The sequence below is a fragment of the Mustela lutreola genome, chromosome 1 (assembly GCF_030435805.1).
Source record: "Mustela lutreola isolate mMusLut2 chromosome 1, mMusLut2.pri, whole genome shotgun sequence".
Taxonomy (NCBI): Eukaryota; Metazoa; Chordata; class Mammalia; order Carnivora; family Mustelidae; genus Mustela; species Mustela lutreola.
Window position 1 is genome coordinate 160,418,396 of NC_081290.1, and position 17,136 is coordinate 160,435,531.

At 45.8% G+C, this 17,136-nt stretch overlaps 1 pseudogene; it reads right to left on the minus strand.

The window, feature by feature from the left end:
* Nucleotides 1-696: 696 nt before the first annotated feature.
* LOC131827604 (histo-blood group ABO system transferase 2-like) lies at nucleotides 697-13,478 on the minus strand (annotated as a pseudogene).
* Nucleotides 13,479-17,136: the final 3,658 nt, after the last annotated feature.

Below are 17,136 nucleotides of genomic sequence, written 5' to 3' on the forward strand. Positions count from 1 at the left end.
GAGGGGACATGTTGTGATGATCACTTGGTGTTATAGGCAACTAATGAATCACTGAACACTGTGTTAAAATCTACTGATATATTATATGTTGGCTAATGAATTTAAGTTTTAAAAATTAAATTAAATTTAAAAATAAAAAATAAATCCAAGGCAGAAGCAGTACATAACTCAGAGGGCTCTGTGTTCCTGGAGGGGGGCCATGGCCATGGTCTCCAGTGGTCAGAGGACTGGAGGTCTGAGAGGTGGCTCAGTGCACCCCATACCCTGAAGCCCCATGGCCATGGCAAGGTGCACGGACTGGGAGGGAAGACCCAACCAGAGGTCATCCTGGCTCCAGGCTTCTGCAGGAGCACTCTCAGCCCTACCAGGTTGTGTTTTCCTAGAACGAGGAAGAAAACTTTTCCCTCAATTGTTCTTTTTAAAGATGGCTGCTCAGCACTGACATGGGAAAAACATCCGACATAAAGCTGGAGCCGTCACAGCTCCAAATGACCCAGAAGTTATCAAAATTAGTGACCCCAAAGAGAGGACCCTGTGTCCCCAGGCAGTCCTCCTGTTTGCGGGTGCAGCTGGGGGCCCTAGACATGCCCGTGGGCAGTGCTGGGCTCCACGGTCTCCCTCAAGGGGACAGAAGTAGGAAACTGATCTGACAGCTCTGCTCAGGACAGCACCCCCGATGGAGACAGGAACAGCCCCTCATGATTCCTGGATGTCCTGGTGATTCCTGGGCATGGTGGGAATCTCAGCTTCTTCATGAAGGGTGTGCAGCCGAGGTGCCGTGGGTCCCACAGGTCCTCCAGGGATAGCATCTTGCTGGGCTTGTGAACCAGCAGGTACCTGTTCAAGTGGCTCTCATCACACCGCTCAACCTCGATACCATTGGCCAGGTCAACCCCCATTGCCTGATGACAGGCCAAGGTCAATTGGTGAACCTCCACTCCAATCTCCCCAAAAAAGGCCCCCATGTAGTAAACGTCACCCTGGCCCCTAGGGATGAGACACAGTCCCACAGCCTGTGACTGTGGCCGGTGCTGGTAACTGAAGTCTTCACAGGCCACCCAGTAGAAACTGAGGTGCAGGGTGCCAAAGAGGGGGGACAGGATCTCCATGCCCACATGGTTGCAGAACTTCATTTCCACATCCGCACACACCAGGTTGTCCACCTCATGGAGGAAGTGCTGCTCACAGAAGAGGCTGATCATCACCATGCACTGCAGGGACATATCCTACCAGTGCAGGGTGCTGGGGACCTCGAGGACCACCACCCTCCAGCCTTCCTGGGTGGCACACGGACCCCGCAGCAAGCTTGTGGATAAAGACCTAGTAGGTGACCCTGTGTCCCACTATGATGGGCTTTTCTGCCCTCTGCAGGAATAACTGAAGGAAGACAACCTATCTACAGGGACAAGGGGCAAGCCAGGAGGAGGGTTACTGTCAGAGGCTCACAGCAGAACCCCGGAATTGGGGGTCATGGATGTGTGCACCTTCTTTTTTTTTTTTTTTTAAAGATTTTATTTATTTGACAGAGAGAGAGATCACAAGTAGGCAGAGAGGAAGGCAGAGTAGGAGGAGGGGGAAGCAGGCCCCCTGTGAGCAGAGAGACAATTGCAGGGCTCAATCCCAGGACCCTGGGATCATGACCTAAACCAAAGGCAGAATGTTAACCCACTGAGCCACCCACGTGTTCACCTTCTTCAAGGGTATAGGCCCTAAGTTGCTTTAAGCAACAGTCACTCTCCCAGCCTATCCAGAGAAAGTCTGCTCATGAGACCTCTCTATCTTCTGTTCCCAGAGATGGGGGCCATTGGCACCCCATCATACAAAGGGGAGCCTGAGGCTTCAGAGGCAAGAAACAAACCCCACAGTCAGCATGCTGGAGCCAGGAACATGCCCCCTGTGCTGAGCTCTGAGGCAAACCCTATGGGTACCCTCCCCTGGCCAACCCCCTGGAGGTCCTGTGCCCTCCAGCCAGGAGTGGAGCACATTTGGGCCCAGCCCTCCTTTCTATAGCCTACAGATGGATAGAATCAGCAGAGCTGGCCACCTGCCCCACTTTGCTTTGAGTAGGCTGTCTCTGGCCCCCACAGAGTGATCTCTACCCCCTATAGGGTCCTCCCTTGAAGGCTACTCGGCCTCTTGCTGACAAGGTCCATCAATCAAACACTGCTATTCCTAGAAGTCATTCACCCTCAAACTCCCCCAGATCAGGAATCAGGTCCAGCCCACGGGAATTGAAAGAGGACTAATGGAAGAATAGGGGGCTTGCTTGGGTTCCAGTTGTTAATTCAACAGAGTAAGCTCCCAGGTCCAGGTCTCCATCTCCCTGGCCCCAAGAAGTTTTAAATCTTGTCTCTTTGAGGGGAATATCTGTGGAGACTGCAGCTCCCCCATTGTCAGCAATGGTGGTGAGCCCCTCTAGACAAATTTTTTAAGGTTTTATTCATTTATTTGACAGAGAGACAAATAGAGAGGGAACATAAGCAGGGGGAGTGGAAGAGGGAGAAGCATGCTCCCCACTGAGCAGGGAGCCTGACATCCTGGGGTTTGATCACAGGACCCTGGGATCATGACCTGAGCCAAAGGCATATACTCAACGACTGAGCCATCCAGGCACCCTGAGACTGATTTTTTTTTTTTTTTCACACAAGCACTAAGGCTACTTCCCTGTGTATGCCCCATACCTGGCAGGTTAGTAATTCGCTCACCCAGGGAAAGTAGGCACTACATTTAAATAGGGGACAAGGCCTCACACACCCACCAGCCACAGGTCAGGTCACCAGGGTAAGTCCAGGTCCAGCCAATGAGGGATCAAACCAGACATGAAGTGGGGAGAGAGGAGTGCTCCTGGCAGAGGGCAGAGATAATGTAAAGGCTTGGAGTCAGGCCCGAGGCACATGTGGGATGACCATATACCTGGGAGGCCCATGGAGTTGGGGGATAGGGTGGGAGATATAAGGCTGGAGAGGATGAGCAGCTGGGGAGTGGATCACAGAGAGGCTCAAAGGTTATGTTCTGAAAAGATCACTCTGAAGAATGGGCTCTGTATATCAAAGGACTGGTAGACCCTCACCCTAACCCTTATCCCCACCCTAACCCTAATCAAACACCATGCTCAATTTGAGGACTGACAGCTCTACTCTGAATCACAAAAAAAGTCCATCATGCTGGCTTTCAGTTCTTGCTCAGTATTGTACTGAAAGTTCTATCCAAAACAGTGAGGCAAGAAATAAGGAATCCACATGTGAAAGGAACAGTAGAACTAGGTCAATTCAGAGACCAGAGAAGGCATCATCTTATATAGAGAACTTCCTAAAGAATCAACAGAAATTATTACAACCAGTTCCCTAATTCTGCAAAGTTACAGGACAAAATATTAAGACACAAAAATGTCTCTTATTTGTATACACTAGCAATGAATCATCCAAAAAATAATTTAAGAAAACAATTTCATTTTAGGGAACATCAACATTGACAAAACACTTGGGAGTAGATGTAATCAAGGTGTATGTCTTGTACACTGAAAATTACAAAACATGGCTGAAAGAAAGTAAGGGGAACCTAAATAAATCTGAGGAAACCCCATGGTGATGAAAACACATACTATTGGTAAGATGGCAACAGTACCCAGTGCAATGTGGAAATTCAATGTGTTCCCAAGAAATTTCACAAAGGCCTTTGGGAAGAATTGCACAAGCTAAACATAACAGTCATATGGAATTTTAAGAGACCACAAGATAGCCCAAACCATCTTGAAAAAGAAAATGAAAAGTGAAAGGTCATACTTCCAAAGTTCAAATCTTAATGTAAAGCAACAGCAAATAAAACATTGTGATACTGTCGCAAAGGTATGCATATACAATGAAACAAATAATACATGCTATGTTAATTTATTGAATTTAAATTTTAAAATTAAAAATTTTTATTTTTTTATTTATTTATTTGAACAGACAGAGACCACAAGTAGGCAGAGAGGCAGGCAGAAAGAGAGGAGGAAGCAGGCTCCCCACTGAGCAGAGAGCCCGATGTGGGGCTCAATCCCAGGACCCTGAGATCATGACCCAAGCCGAAGGCAGAGGCTTTAACCCACTGAGCCACCCAGGCACCCCTAAAATTTAAAAATTTTAAAGTATGCATATAGATCAGTGGGATTTAACTGAGAGCTCAGAAATAAACCCCTTCATCTATGGTCCTCTGAATTTTGACAAGAGTGGACAACATTACAGTGGGGGGACAGAATGGTCTTTTCAACAAAGGGTGCTAGACAATTGCCTATACATATACAGAGGAATGGAACTGGACCCTTACCTCAAACCATATATAAATATTAACTCAAAATAAGTTAAAGCTTTTAATGTAAGAGGTAAAATGATAAACTCTAGAAGAAACAAATGGGGATCAGTCTTCATAAGCTTGGATTTAGCAATGCTTTTAGATGTGACACCAAAGCATAAGAAGGGAAAGAAAAAAATAGATAAAATAATATCCTCAAAGTTGAAAATCTGTCCTGGGTGCCTGGGTGGCTAATTTGGTTAACTGTCCAACTCTCAATTTTGGCTCAGAATATGATCTCGGGGTCATGAGATTGAGGCCCACACCAGGCTCCACACTGACTGTGGGGCCTGCTTAAGATTCTCTTTCCCTCTCCCTCTCCCTGTCCATTCTCAAACTCTCTCTCACTTAAAAATGAAATGTAAAAAAAAAATTAACAATCTTTGTACATCACAAGATACTATCCAGAAAGTGAAAAGACAGCCCCCAGAATGGAAGGAAATATTTGCACATTATTTATCTAATAAGAGTCTGTTGCCCAGAATATGTAAAGAGCTTTTACAACTTCTCAACAAAAAGACAACCCCATTTTTAAAATGGACGAAGGACTTGGATAGACCGTCTTCCAGAGAAATCATACAAATGGTGAATGGCACATGAATAGATGTTAAACATCATTAGTCTTTATGGAAAGGAAGATTTAAACAGTTAGATGTCCTTTCACACAAGTAGGATCACTATGATCAAGAAAACTAAAAATAACAAAAGAATGTTGAGAAACTGAAACTCTTAAGCATGTGTTGTGGAAAATGATACAGTCTACATATAAAATAGTTTGGCATTTACTCAAATAGATCAAAATAGAACTATCATATGGTTGAACAATTGTACTCCTAGATATATACCCCCCAAATTGAAAACACTGGTTCAAACAAACAAAGAAACAAAAATGTACAGGAATATTCATAGCCGCAGCGTTCATAATAGGCAAAAACCAGAAACTGTGCAAATGTCCATCCATGGGGAAAAGGACAAACAAAATGAGGTAGACCCATAAATGACAATCTTGTTCTGCCCTATGAAGGAATGATGTAAAATGACTCATTTGTGGGGTAAAAATATGGTAGTTCTTGAAAATATTAAACACAGAATTCCACTGCAGCCTATATGCCCCCTAAAATTGAAAGTAGAAATACCTTATTCAGAGCAGCATTTCTCACAACAGCCAAAAGGTGGAAGCAACGCAAGTGTCGACTGACAGATGAATGGATAAACAAAGTGTGGTTATATACAATGGAACATGATTCAGGCTTAAAAACGAAGGGAGTTCGACACAGGCTACAACACGGATTGAACCCGGAAGTCCTTACGCAGAGCGAAATCAGCCAGTCATGGAAGGACAGATACTGTATGATTCCACTTGGATGAGGTGTCTGGGACACAAAGCTGGATGTGGCAACAGGAGCCAAGGGGAAAGGGTAATGGGGAACTGGTGTTTCACTCATACAGTCTCCCTCAGAGAGAATGAAAAAGTTCTGTAGAATGATGTACAACCATGGGATGTTCTTATGTTCTTATATTTAGTCACCCTGAAAAAGTGAATGAAGGACTGATGCATGTCACTACGTGGATGGACAGTGAAAGCAGCCCCAGTGACATTAGCCATATAGAAACATCACTCGATTGGAGCCCTCTGTGCTCCTTAAATCCATAAACATTACCCAAAGAAGGGAAAGTCCTGGAAGAAGTTCCAGAAGATGAAAACTGGAAGACATTTTAGTGGTGACAGCTGAAGTGGGCCTGTGGTCTGGGTTCAAATGTGGGAACCGTCATGATTTCCTCACTTGGGGTTACATGGTGGTTCCACGGGCCAGTGTCCCTGTTTGGGGTAAAAATGCATGGAAGTAGCCCATGTGAAGTGGCAAATGTGGTAAACAAATGACAGCTGGGGAGTGTGAGGATAAAGCATATTTGTGCTGCTGTGACAAATTGGTGCAGATTTGAAATCTCTGCAGAGTAAATGACTCTTCCAGACATCCACATCGACACATCACAGAGGCAAAGAGGACATCAGACTTCGGGATGGAGGCCAAGCCCTGCCATATCCAGTTCACCCACCATGGAGAGACCACTAACCATTGGAGGAGGCCACGTTTTAGCAAGAGACTCATGGGAGGATTAAATCAGGGACCCCAGTGTCCCGGGTGCAGTAGAAGCAATGGGATTTGGAATTTCAATTCCACACAATGCTCCACGACAACCTGGCTAGAACTGTGAACAAGCATGAAGGGGAAAACTCAGTTAAGTGGACTGGGGACACCAGAAGGGGAGGCTGGAAGGGGGTCCCTGGCACTCAGTGCCCATTACAGACCCCACATTACAATCCCCCACAGGGGAGACTCATCCATTCCAGGCCCCACAGGGGAAGCCAGAGAGTTCATCTCCTACAAGAGATCCACCATTCCCACAGCTCGGCCAGTGAGAATCCTTCATCACCCTGAACCCCTTTCTCCAGGGGACTTTCCTTCCAAGCACCCCTCCCAACTTCTTCCTCCTTCTCCATGAAATGATGTTCCTCTCCTTTGTTTCTTACACTTGCCTGCGATGTGACCACAGCTTGCTCATCCGAGATTGCCATTCTCTGCTCTTCCCAAATAAACCCATTTTGCTGGTCAAGTAACTGGCAGTTTGAGTTTAAAGTGAACAGAACTAATAAATTAAAGATACTTGCAAGGAACAAAATCAATATACACAAATCACTTGCATTTCTACATGCTCTGAAGGGACCATCATAAAGAGACTACTGAGAACAATCTTATTTACTACTGCATCCAAAAGAACAAGATACCTAGGAGTCCTCTGAACCAAGGGAGTGACAGACCTGTCTTCTGACAGCCATGAGACACTGATGACAGACATGGAGGGAGACCCACAGAGATGGGAAGACACTCTGTGCTCATGGAAGAATCTATACTGTGAAAATACCTGCTCTCCCCAAAGCCATCGACAGAGTCCCCACTATCGCTCCCAAACTTCCAGACTCCAGACCAACCCCGAAATGGGTGTGGACATGGGAAGGACCCTGCAGGGCCAAGGCCAGGGGAGCACAGGCACCAAGGCAAGCATCCACTCCCTGACTGCAGACTGTTTGAGGAGCCCCAGGGACCAAATCCTCATGCATGCACACAAACACAGATGCGGGACCCAGGGCGCACATCAGAGCCCAGAAAGGGGAGACTCCACAGCTCCGCACCCAGCACTGCTGGAGGCCATGTCCCCACAAACAAAACCACAGAAGCCTGTGTCTACACAGCACACCATTCCTTGTGAGGTCCTGAGATCATGCACCCCATCGCCAGTTCCCACTCAGGTGGCTTCTCCTTGCCTTCACCTCCAGTGGCTGGTCCTGAAGAGGCTGGACTTTGTCAGTGTGGACGCAGCCCTAGGTCCCCCACAGTGGGTTCTGTCAGTGTAGATGTGGAACCACATCCTCCACAGCTTGTCCAGTCAGGGTAGAGAGTGGCTCCACATCCTCCAGACGTCTCCACAGCAGGTCATGAGGAGGCCAGACTCCTGTCCCAGCTGCAGCTGTGCAGGCCAGGCTCAGGGCAGGAGCTGGGGTCCTGCACCCTCTGCAGGTGGGGGAGGCAGTGCAGGACTAAGGGAGCTCACCCTTCAGTGGAAGCACCTATTCCATCCCGGGGTCCAGCTGAAGCCATTTCATTCTAGAAATTCAAGCTACATGGAGCCCAATATCCCCCAACTTCCCTCCAAATAGTTAAGGAACAATGAATTGGAAACAATATGGAATGACAACAGTCTCTGACCCATACAGTGATTTGGAACATGTCTCTGGCCTTGATGCAGACCCACACTCTGACCTTAACTTGATCTCAAGCCTGGCCCTGACCACAATCCAGGACCCTAACTCTAGCCCCCAACCCAAACAATGTTCACAAGAATCAAAAGGTAGAAACTGCAAATATCCATCAATGGTGAATGGATAAACAAAGTGTGTGAAGGGTTTGAATTTGGGTTCAGGTTCAGATTTCAGTCAGAGTTCCAGATCAGGCTTTGGGTTTAGGGTCAGAGTGAGGATTTACAGTCAGTGCAAGGGAACATTTGGAGTTTAGGGCTTTAGGTTTATGGTTCAGGGCTTCTGAGATTAAGTTCAAGGTCAAATTTGGGGTTTGGGTTCATGTTGGGATTTGGGTTCAGGATTCATGACCCAGAGTTCTGGTTTAGGGCTTGAGTCCATGGTTCATGGCTTGGATCCAGGGCTCATGTTCAGATTCCAGACTCCAGTTCCGATTTCAGGTTTGGGATTCAGGGTTCCAGTTTGGGCTTTAAGGTCAGTTTAGGTTTCAGAGTTAAAGTTAGGGGTTAAGATTAGGTTTAGGGATGGCACATTGTCTTCAGTTGTCATCATGGACACAAAATTTCTATCTGAAGTTTCTAAATCTGAAATATCATTCATCTGGGTATCAGGAGCTGGTTTGGAATTTAGGATCCCAGTAGCTCCCTACTGACAGCATTCTGGTCCTAGAGTATCCCAGTCACCCAGAAGCAACTTTTCTTGGCCCAAACATACCCTTGGCATAGAAGGGTGATCTGGTGCCAAAGCTGGGATGATTTCACAAGGGCAAAAGTGTGAAATGAAATATTGGGGAAATGTTCATGGAAAATGAAAGAGGAGACAAATAATTAGTCAACTCCTGATTCCTCCACAATAACAAAGACCAAGTTTCCAATAGAATCTGATAATCTTCCCTAGGAAAGCCTATGGTACTCATTACCAGTACCAAAGGAGAGCCCCTCCCTTGGTTCAAACTAAGAATCACAGCAGGATACTTCCTACATCATGTCAAAAATAAAATTTTACTCTTTGGCTGCTTCAGTGTACAATTTGAGGAAGCACTGACAACATTTTCCTTTCTCAAAATCTCATCACACATGGGTAAGATGCAGGCAATGTTGTAGGGCACTGGTATTGAAATACCAAGTGCAAGGAGCGCTATTAGAGCAATAAAAAGATATTGAATATGAAATCAGAGAAAGCACACTTTATGGACACTTAATGAGGATCCCTAACAATAAGATCTACCATCTCATCCTATGGGATTCACCCATAAAAATCATCAACCATAATAGCCTGCTGACCACTGTAACCACCTCACCATTGACCTCTAGGCTTATAATACACACTCCAGCCACTAGAGACACACTTCTCAGGAGCAGAATGGGTTTTGCCCACTCCTGATGGACCAACTGTTACAGAGAAGCCCAAAAATCCCATTCCTTGGAAATCCCAGCCATTAGGACAAAGTCACAGAAACCACACCCAGAATTCAGTAAAGGGCAGAAATCTTATGAAGCAAATGCTGCAGATCACCACCACTCCCACGAAATAACTCTACAGTGAACTCCAGATCTGTCCCCTTCCCAGGATTACACATACACCGCCTTCTTCCAATGCTCCATCCTCAGAACAAAACCGTGAACTGTCCTCATCAGTACTGTGTGCAGATTCACAGTGAGCCCTGCAAAAGCCAGACACCTCCTTGAGAGCACTCAGCCTCTCACACCTATCCTAGCAGATGGGAGGGTGCTGCTCTCCCCGACTTCTGTACCAATTAGAGAATGCTTGGAACAAGTCTCGCCATACTCCATGCAAAAGGCATATTCTTCCTCTGCAAAATGACGGACAGTAAACACCATGGATTCCCCACACCTTCTCGAACCTAGGTAAATTGGAGATACAGCTTGGCCAGAGCTATTATCCCCAACCCCTTACACACACATACCCTTCCCCTGTACACTCCAGACCAGTTTCCATCCACCCTGCTCATTCTCAGCCATGGTCTCTACAGAATAGTAATCGATACAATAATCGAGGTGCTGGGACTGAGGTGCTAGGTGCTAAGCCAGCACCTTGGACCAACTTATTATCAGAAATTAATGTTAATTTTATTAACAGATGCATCCCAGAAGATCTTGCCACCACTGCCATTAGAAAAGTCATTACAACAGAGGTCATAACAACCTGTGCCAATCTTCACGGTTCCATCCCTGTCTCCAGGGATTGGCTCGTCCATGCTCATGTGACCTTGTCCCAGCCAATGAGGTGAGAGGAACCTCAGGTCTCAACCTGCCAGCCAAGCATGGGGTGGACCACCCAGGCCAGGGGCATCACAACTGCAAAAGTGGCCCAGGCCAGGCCTGTGCCAGTGTCACAGAGGACCCAGGAAGCCAGGTGCTCCATAACATTACTAAGAGCTGAATCAGACTCGTCCTAAAGTCCACAAATGCTAGATCCTCTCCTAACTCAGGAAAACCCTAAATGTGTTCATAGGCTTGTTCTGAACAAGATGACTATCTGTATGGTATATAACCCACAAGTTATACCCACCAGGCAATGGGAACATACTCAATAACTACATGGAATTCAACCACAGACAAACATCTTGTCAGAAGCTCAAGGTCTCCAGAGATATGTGGGGGGAATTCCTGAGGCCTTAATTGTTGCCAATCTCACTATTATTTTTTTTTCCTTTTAAGTGGAAGGACCAGGGTCAGGCAGGATAGATCCCAGTGTACTCCCACTCTGCCACTGGAGAAGAACAGCCCTCTCCCCCATCCTCCATCATGTTGCAGATCTTGGTGTGGGAAACTACCCCCCATGGAACAAATGGGACGTCCCCCTGTATTCTGTCAGTCAAGTGTGGTGGGAATATTAGTTATGGATGGTCTGTGGCTGCTTTCAAGCCACACTTCAAGAGTGGAGTCATTGTCAGAGACACCACAAGGACTGCAACACCTAACAGAAAATCTTTACAGAAGACTTCACAGAAAAATCTGTGCCGATCTCTGTTCTCCAAGATCTTAGGATCATGTCACTTCTTTGAGTAGAACATAGCACCTTCTGGGTAAAATCTAATTTCTTCACCCCAGAGGCAAGGACTGCCATCCTTTTAGCCAGAACTCCATCTCCATCCTCCTCTATTTACACCTTGAATGGCACATCTACAGATCTGCAGCCCAATAGGAATTCACTGTAGTTTACATGGTAGTGATGCTCAGAAACGGAGGTGTAAGTGTGACCTTGTGAGTGTGAGCGTGTGTTTCCTCTTTGTTAGCCACAGTGTGCAAGGAGAATACAACGCAGTAGCATGCTGTCTGTCTCACAGGAACAGCCATGCAGTGGCCATAATGATCTCAGAAAGAATCCACCTTCACAGAGCAAACTTCATCTGGGAGGACTCCCACATCCCCTGTCCTGGACACTATGTTCCACCAAGTCTGGGGGCACATAGAGGGACAGAGACTCTCCCTACCCACCAGGGTTTTAAAGGACACATCCTGTTCTAAGACATTGATCCGAAAACATTTCATCCACCTGTCATCCAGCCAGGCATCTATGAGAAAGATCTACTCTAAGCAGAAAAGACAGACTGAGAGATAACAAATGACAGTCTTGTGTGACAAGTGCCATGACAGGGGACACTCAGGAGGACTGGGGGGTGTGCAGGGTTGGCCAGACAGAGTTGTAGGGGTCCGGGAGTGCTCCAGGAGGATGTCACGGTTGTGCCGTGTCAGTGTGACTGGGCACTAGCCAGACTGGAAATGACAGGGACGGTGAGGGGCAATGTCCCTAAACTGTATTCTGCAAGGCAAAAATTCAGAAATGAGATTTCTTTTACTACAGTTTCATTTCACATGCATCTATGAGTCCCTAAAACTGATTGTGTAGAACACAAAATACATAGTTGACCATTGCTTTCAAGTCTGAGGTGTCAGGAGCAGAGCACACTTGACATTTCTTTTTGTTGCTTTCAGAGTATGATAACTTTTCCCACATTCATCTCTGACCCAAGGACAGGGAACAAAGGAAACACAGGTCTACACTTTGAAATGTTAACAGAAAGGTTCTGCAAACCCAAGTTCTCACAGGAGCAAAAGGTTCAGGACCAGGGTGACAGAAAGAGGAGGCAGATAGCAAGGAACCAAAAGAACATGTCATGTGTATGTGAGCTGGCCCACTTCTCTACCTGTCGGAAGCAAGACATCCCAGAAGAGAGTCACACTTGCACTGGATCATCTGTTTGCTGACCTTGAGCATAGCAGAGGATGTGCTGAGCTGGGTGGCGTGTTGGGGGAAGATGAGCAGCTGGCCACAGATACTACTTGCCCAGTACCTGGAGGACCAGCTCCTGGTCCTCAGCTAAGATGGAACAATAGTTATGCTTAGTGACCTACCTCCTGGGACAGGTAATGTGCACTGTGCTGTGGTGACTATATCCTCTCCCGTTTTATTTTATTTTTTTAAATCACTTTGGCAGGTAAGATTGACATACAATAAGCTGCCCATAGTTACTGTATGCAACTTAACCCTGACCTAACCCTACTATCTAGTTAAGATATACTCTATGTAGAATACCGCTCACAAATTAGAGGATGCTTTTTAGTAATTAAGGAATTCAGGGACCAACCTTTTGTCTTAATTTTCCCTTGGATCTGCTAAATTGGAACATTTCGGCCCTATGCTATCTGGAGAGTGGCCACACGGGGGCAAGAGTGAGTAAACATTGGCACAAACTCCACTAAGCCAATTCTTCCTTCATCCAGTCAAACCTTGTTCATTCAATGTTTCTAGGTCATTTTATAGATTATGAAATGTGTGACTTTGTTGAATTTTTTAAAAACCGAACCAATTCTTTCAATCTATTAAAAGTAGAAGATGTCTTCAAAAATCTCAGAGTTGGCCAGCAGATGAAGGCCAAAGGTCCTGGGAAATGGCTATGACTATTGAATATATTCAGGTCTACTTAGGAAACAAGGATGACTTCTGTTCCACTTCTTTTCAGAAAGAATTCGTGTCAACTACCAGCACTGAACCCGAGAAATCGTGCTGCTATAGAGGAAAGCAAAAGGAGAATCAAGAGCTTCCAGAAGCTGAGACAGAGCCACACCCAGAAACCAAGGAGACATACCACCGAGGCTCTGCTCAGGCCCATTTTAAGTCTGTAGAACCTCTGGAACTAGAATGCCCCCAATTCCCCTGGCGGTCGTGGGTCAGGCAGAGTGCACATCCTGATTCTACACTGTGGGACTAGTGACAAGTCTCCTGGTCCCTTCCTCCATGAGACATCCCCTACCCCCTGATTACTCCAACCTGCTTCCTGGAACTTACATTCCCCTTTCTGACCCATCGTGCACTTTCCCACCACTGCCACAGTATAGAGTACATGTAACTACATACTATTCTGTCATTTATATTTTTTTGGTCATGTCTGCTGCCAAAATATACCTTGCATCATCTATCCTGATGTAGAATCACTTGTTGCGTTGCATGACTTCACTGTGGACTCACAGTCCCCTCACAGTGTCATGGGGCCAGCGTCCTGGACCAGGTCCTCCCTAAGCTGGCTCAGCTCTTGCAGTGAAGGCCTGATCCAGGCACTGTTATTTTCGTGCAAGTAAGACCGCACAGCCAAAACCTTGGTTTGGGTCCAAAAGTGCTCATGGCCCCTCACCCACATCAGATGGCATGGGGGCACACCCTGAAGACTCTTGCTAGTCCAACGTTGCCCTGGGAAATTTCTATGGTTCAGCCATTTTGTCCAATGGGGAACTCAATAGGATCAAGGAGGATGGGAGCCAGAACCCTGAGGGAGAATCCATCTTGGAGACTGCCCAGAGCTTCCTGCGAGTTCATTCCATAGTCCTGAATGAATCGATTAATTTAAAAACATTTCCTATTTTAGAAATGATGAGCCTGAAGTTCAGTAGAAATGACTTTCCTAGGCCATGCTGGAAATCAGTGAAAGAGCCAGACTGAGAGGTGACATGATCTCCAGCAGGATCCCCCAGAGTGGCTTGACCTAGAGCCACAATCATTTATCTTTCCTGGACTCCTGGACTCTCATGGGACTCTTCATGGGCATACTCTGGGAACATAGGTCATGTCAGTGCCACAGAAACCTTTGACACTGTTTATAATGAGACTCTGTGATATCAATGAGTCCCAAGCATAGCCCATCTCAGAGTTTGTCTGCAAAGACACAGTTAGTGGGAAATCCACATTTTGACAGAGGATAGAGATGGATGGGAAAAGCTAGGAAAAGAGGGGGTGCTCACATCACATCTGGCCCCAGATGACACGGTGGTGTCCAGCAGGACAAGACCCCCAAATGCCCCCCAGCGCCTTCACAGAACTCACCCCTAAGGTTTGAAGCTGAGCTTCATACATGGGTCAGGAGCACTCCAGCCAGCTCAGGGAAGCATGACACAGGACACAAGAAAACCAAAGCCTTGACACATGTGTACTCACGGAGCAGTAGATTTCTCCAAATATATTCTGTAATGGTAAAAAATTCACTGATAAAATGTGGATATTTTTGATTAAAAAGAAACCCATACTTGTTCAATTAATAAATATTTATGGAGTATCTACTTAGTGCAAATGTATAGCTCTAGTCCCACCTGGGAGCTTGCAAAGACCGTGGAATATAATCAATGGATCAACAGTAGGAAGGAATGCAGGCTAAGGACTAAGAGAGCATCCTATTCAGAGAGGCCATTAAGGAAGCCCACTGAGAAGATACTTTTCAGCCAACACCAGAAAGACAGGGCCAGTGAATCTGTCTGTGAGATGACAGACAGAGCAACTCAATTTTTAATTATTTTCACCATAAAACATAAATGTCAAGAAATATAGTTTCAAGTATTGCTTTGAAACATTTGTTTCTTCTCCGTAATTTGACTTATAGAGTAAATTTACTCACTGTAAAATACTCTAAGAAAATATCTTATTTAAGCATGGACAACTCATAGTAAAAGACCAATAAATTAACCCTAGCAAACCCCTAAGCTTACTCTTACCCCATCCCCTAACCCTAACCCCTGAGCCTAACCCATGACCCTAAAACCTGACCCTAATTGACCCCAACCTGACCCTAGGTTGGGCTTGGAGGAGTGTGTCCCCAGAGACCTGGCACCAAACCACAGGGACGGGGACACTCAATGGATTCCAGAAGACTCCGCCTGCCACCCAGAAGGAAACCATGCTGTTTGGAACTCTGGAAACAATTCAGAGCAGGAGAAATCTGCATGCACACCTAAGGCCACCCACCACATTCAGTGGCCTGCTGGACACAGACCTAGAGCCTAATACTCACCCTGACCCATGCCCTCAACTCAGCACTCCAAGAGTCTTGCCACACAGTTGGCTGATTGAACCAGCCATCATCCTAGGCCCTAACCCCAAACTTAGGTTGACTTTTTAAAGGACCACACCCAGAGGCCTGGCTCCATATCCCCAGGGAACAGGGACACCTTTGTGAAGAGAAGGGCTCTTCCTAGAACACAATCAGAAATCATGCCTTTTCCAACTCCATGGAGTAATTTAGAGCAGGAAAAATTGGAATGAAATCTTGAACCAATCTCTGCTTATTTATAACTTCATATCATACTGAATGCCAAGCCTGAGGCTGATACCCTCCTCAACTCTAGCCCTTTCAAATGTCTCTGAAGGTCTCCACACCTAAGCAGATCACACCTTCCATGCTCCTGGGACTATGCCTATCCCAACATAAGACACAGGTGTAAACATGAACATACGTTTCTACCAATAGCACTTACAAGTGACCAGGAGACACACGAAAAAGTGCTCCACATCAATAGTCATCAGCAAAATACAAATCAAAGATACCACCTTACAACAGCTGGCATGGCTAAAATGAACAAGGCAGGGAACAACAAGTGTTGGAGAGGATGTGGTGAAAGGGGAGCTCTTACACTGCTGGTGGGAATGCAAGCTTGTACAGCCACTCTGCCAAATGTTATTGAGTTTCTTCAAGAACTTGACCTATGACCCTATGACCCAGCAATTTCACTACTTGGTATTTACTGTAAAGATATAGATTGAGTGAAAAATAGTGGCACCTGCCCCCCAATGTTTATCGCAGCAATATCCACATGAGCCTAACTATGGAAAAAGCCCAGATGTCCACAGACAGATGAATGGATAAAGAAGATGTGGTTCATATCTACAACGGAATATCATTCAGCCATCAGAGAAGATCAAGACTTACCATCACATCCACCTGGCTGGAACTGGAGGGTATTATGCTGAGGAGAATAAGTCTATCAGAGAAAGACAATTGGCACATGGGTTCCCCCATATGTGAAATGGAAGAAACACCACAAAGGATCAGAGGGGAAGGGAGGGAAACTTGAATGGGAAGTCTTCAGAGAGAAAAGCCATGAGAGACTCTTCATTACAGAAACAAAATGAGGGTTGCTGGAGGGGAGGTGGGTGGGGATGAGGTAACTGGGTGATGGGCGCTAAAGAGGGCACATGATGCAATGGGCACAAGGTGTTGTACACACCTGATCTATTATTGAGCACTACATCTGAAACTAATGATGTACTCTAAGTTGGCTCACTGAATTAAAGTTAAACAAAAAGAACTCAAGCAGTCACTCATAAAAATGTGTATGGAACCACCAAAGCAACTTAACAGCCAATGTAATGTTAAGAAAGAAAACCAAAGCTGGAGCAGACACAAATCCAGATTTAAAGTTATACTACAAAGCTGTAGTCAACCTAACAGTATGGTACTGGCACAAAAATACACACAGCGACCAAGGGAACAGGATAGAAGCTCAGATATAAACCCACAATTATGTGACCAATTAATCTTTCACCAAGCAGGCAAGAATTTCAAAAAGGAAAAGGGCAGTCTCTACAACAAACAGTGTTGGAAAAACTGGACAGCTACACACAAAAGAATGAAATTAGACTGCTTTCTTACACCATACAGAAAAATAAACTCAAAACAGTTTCAAAACCTCAATGGAAGACCT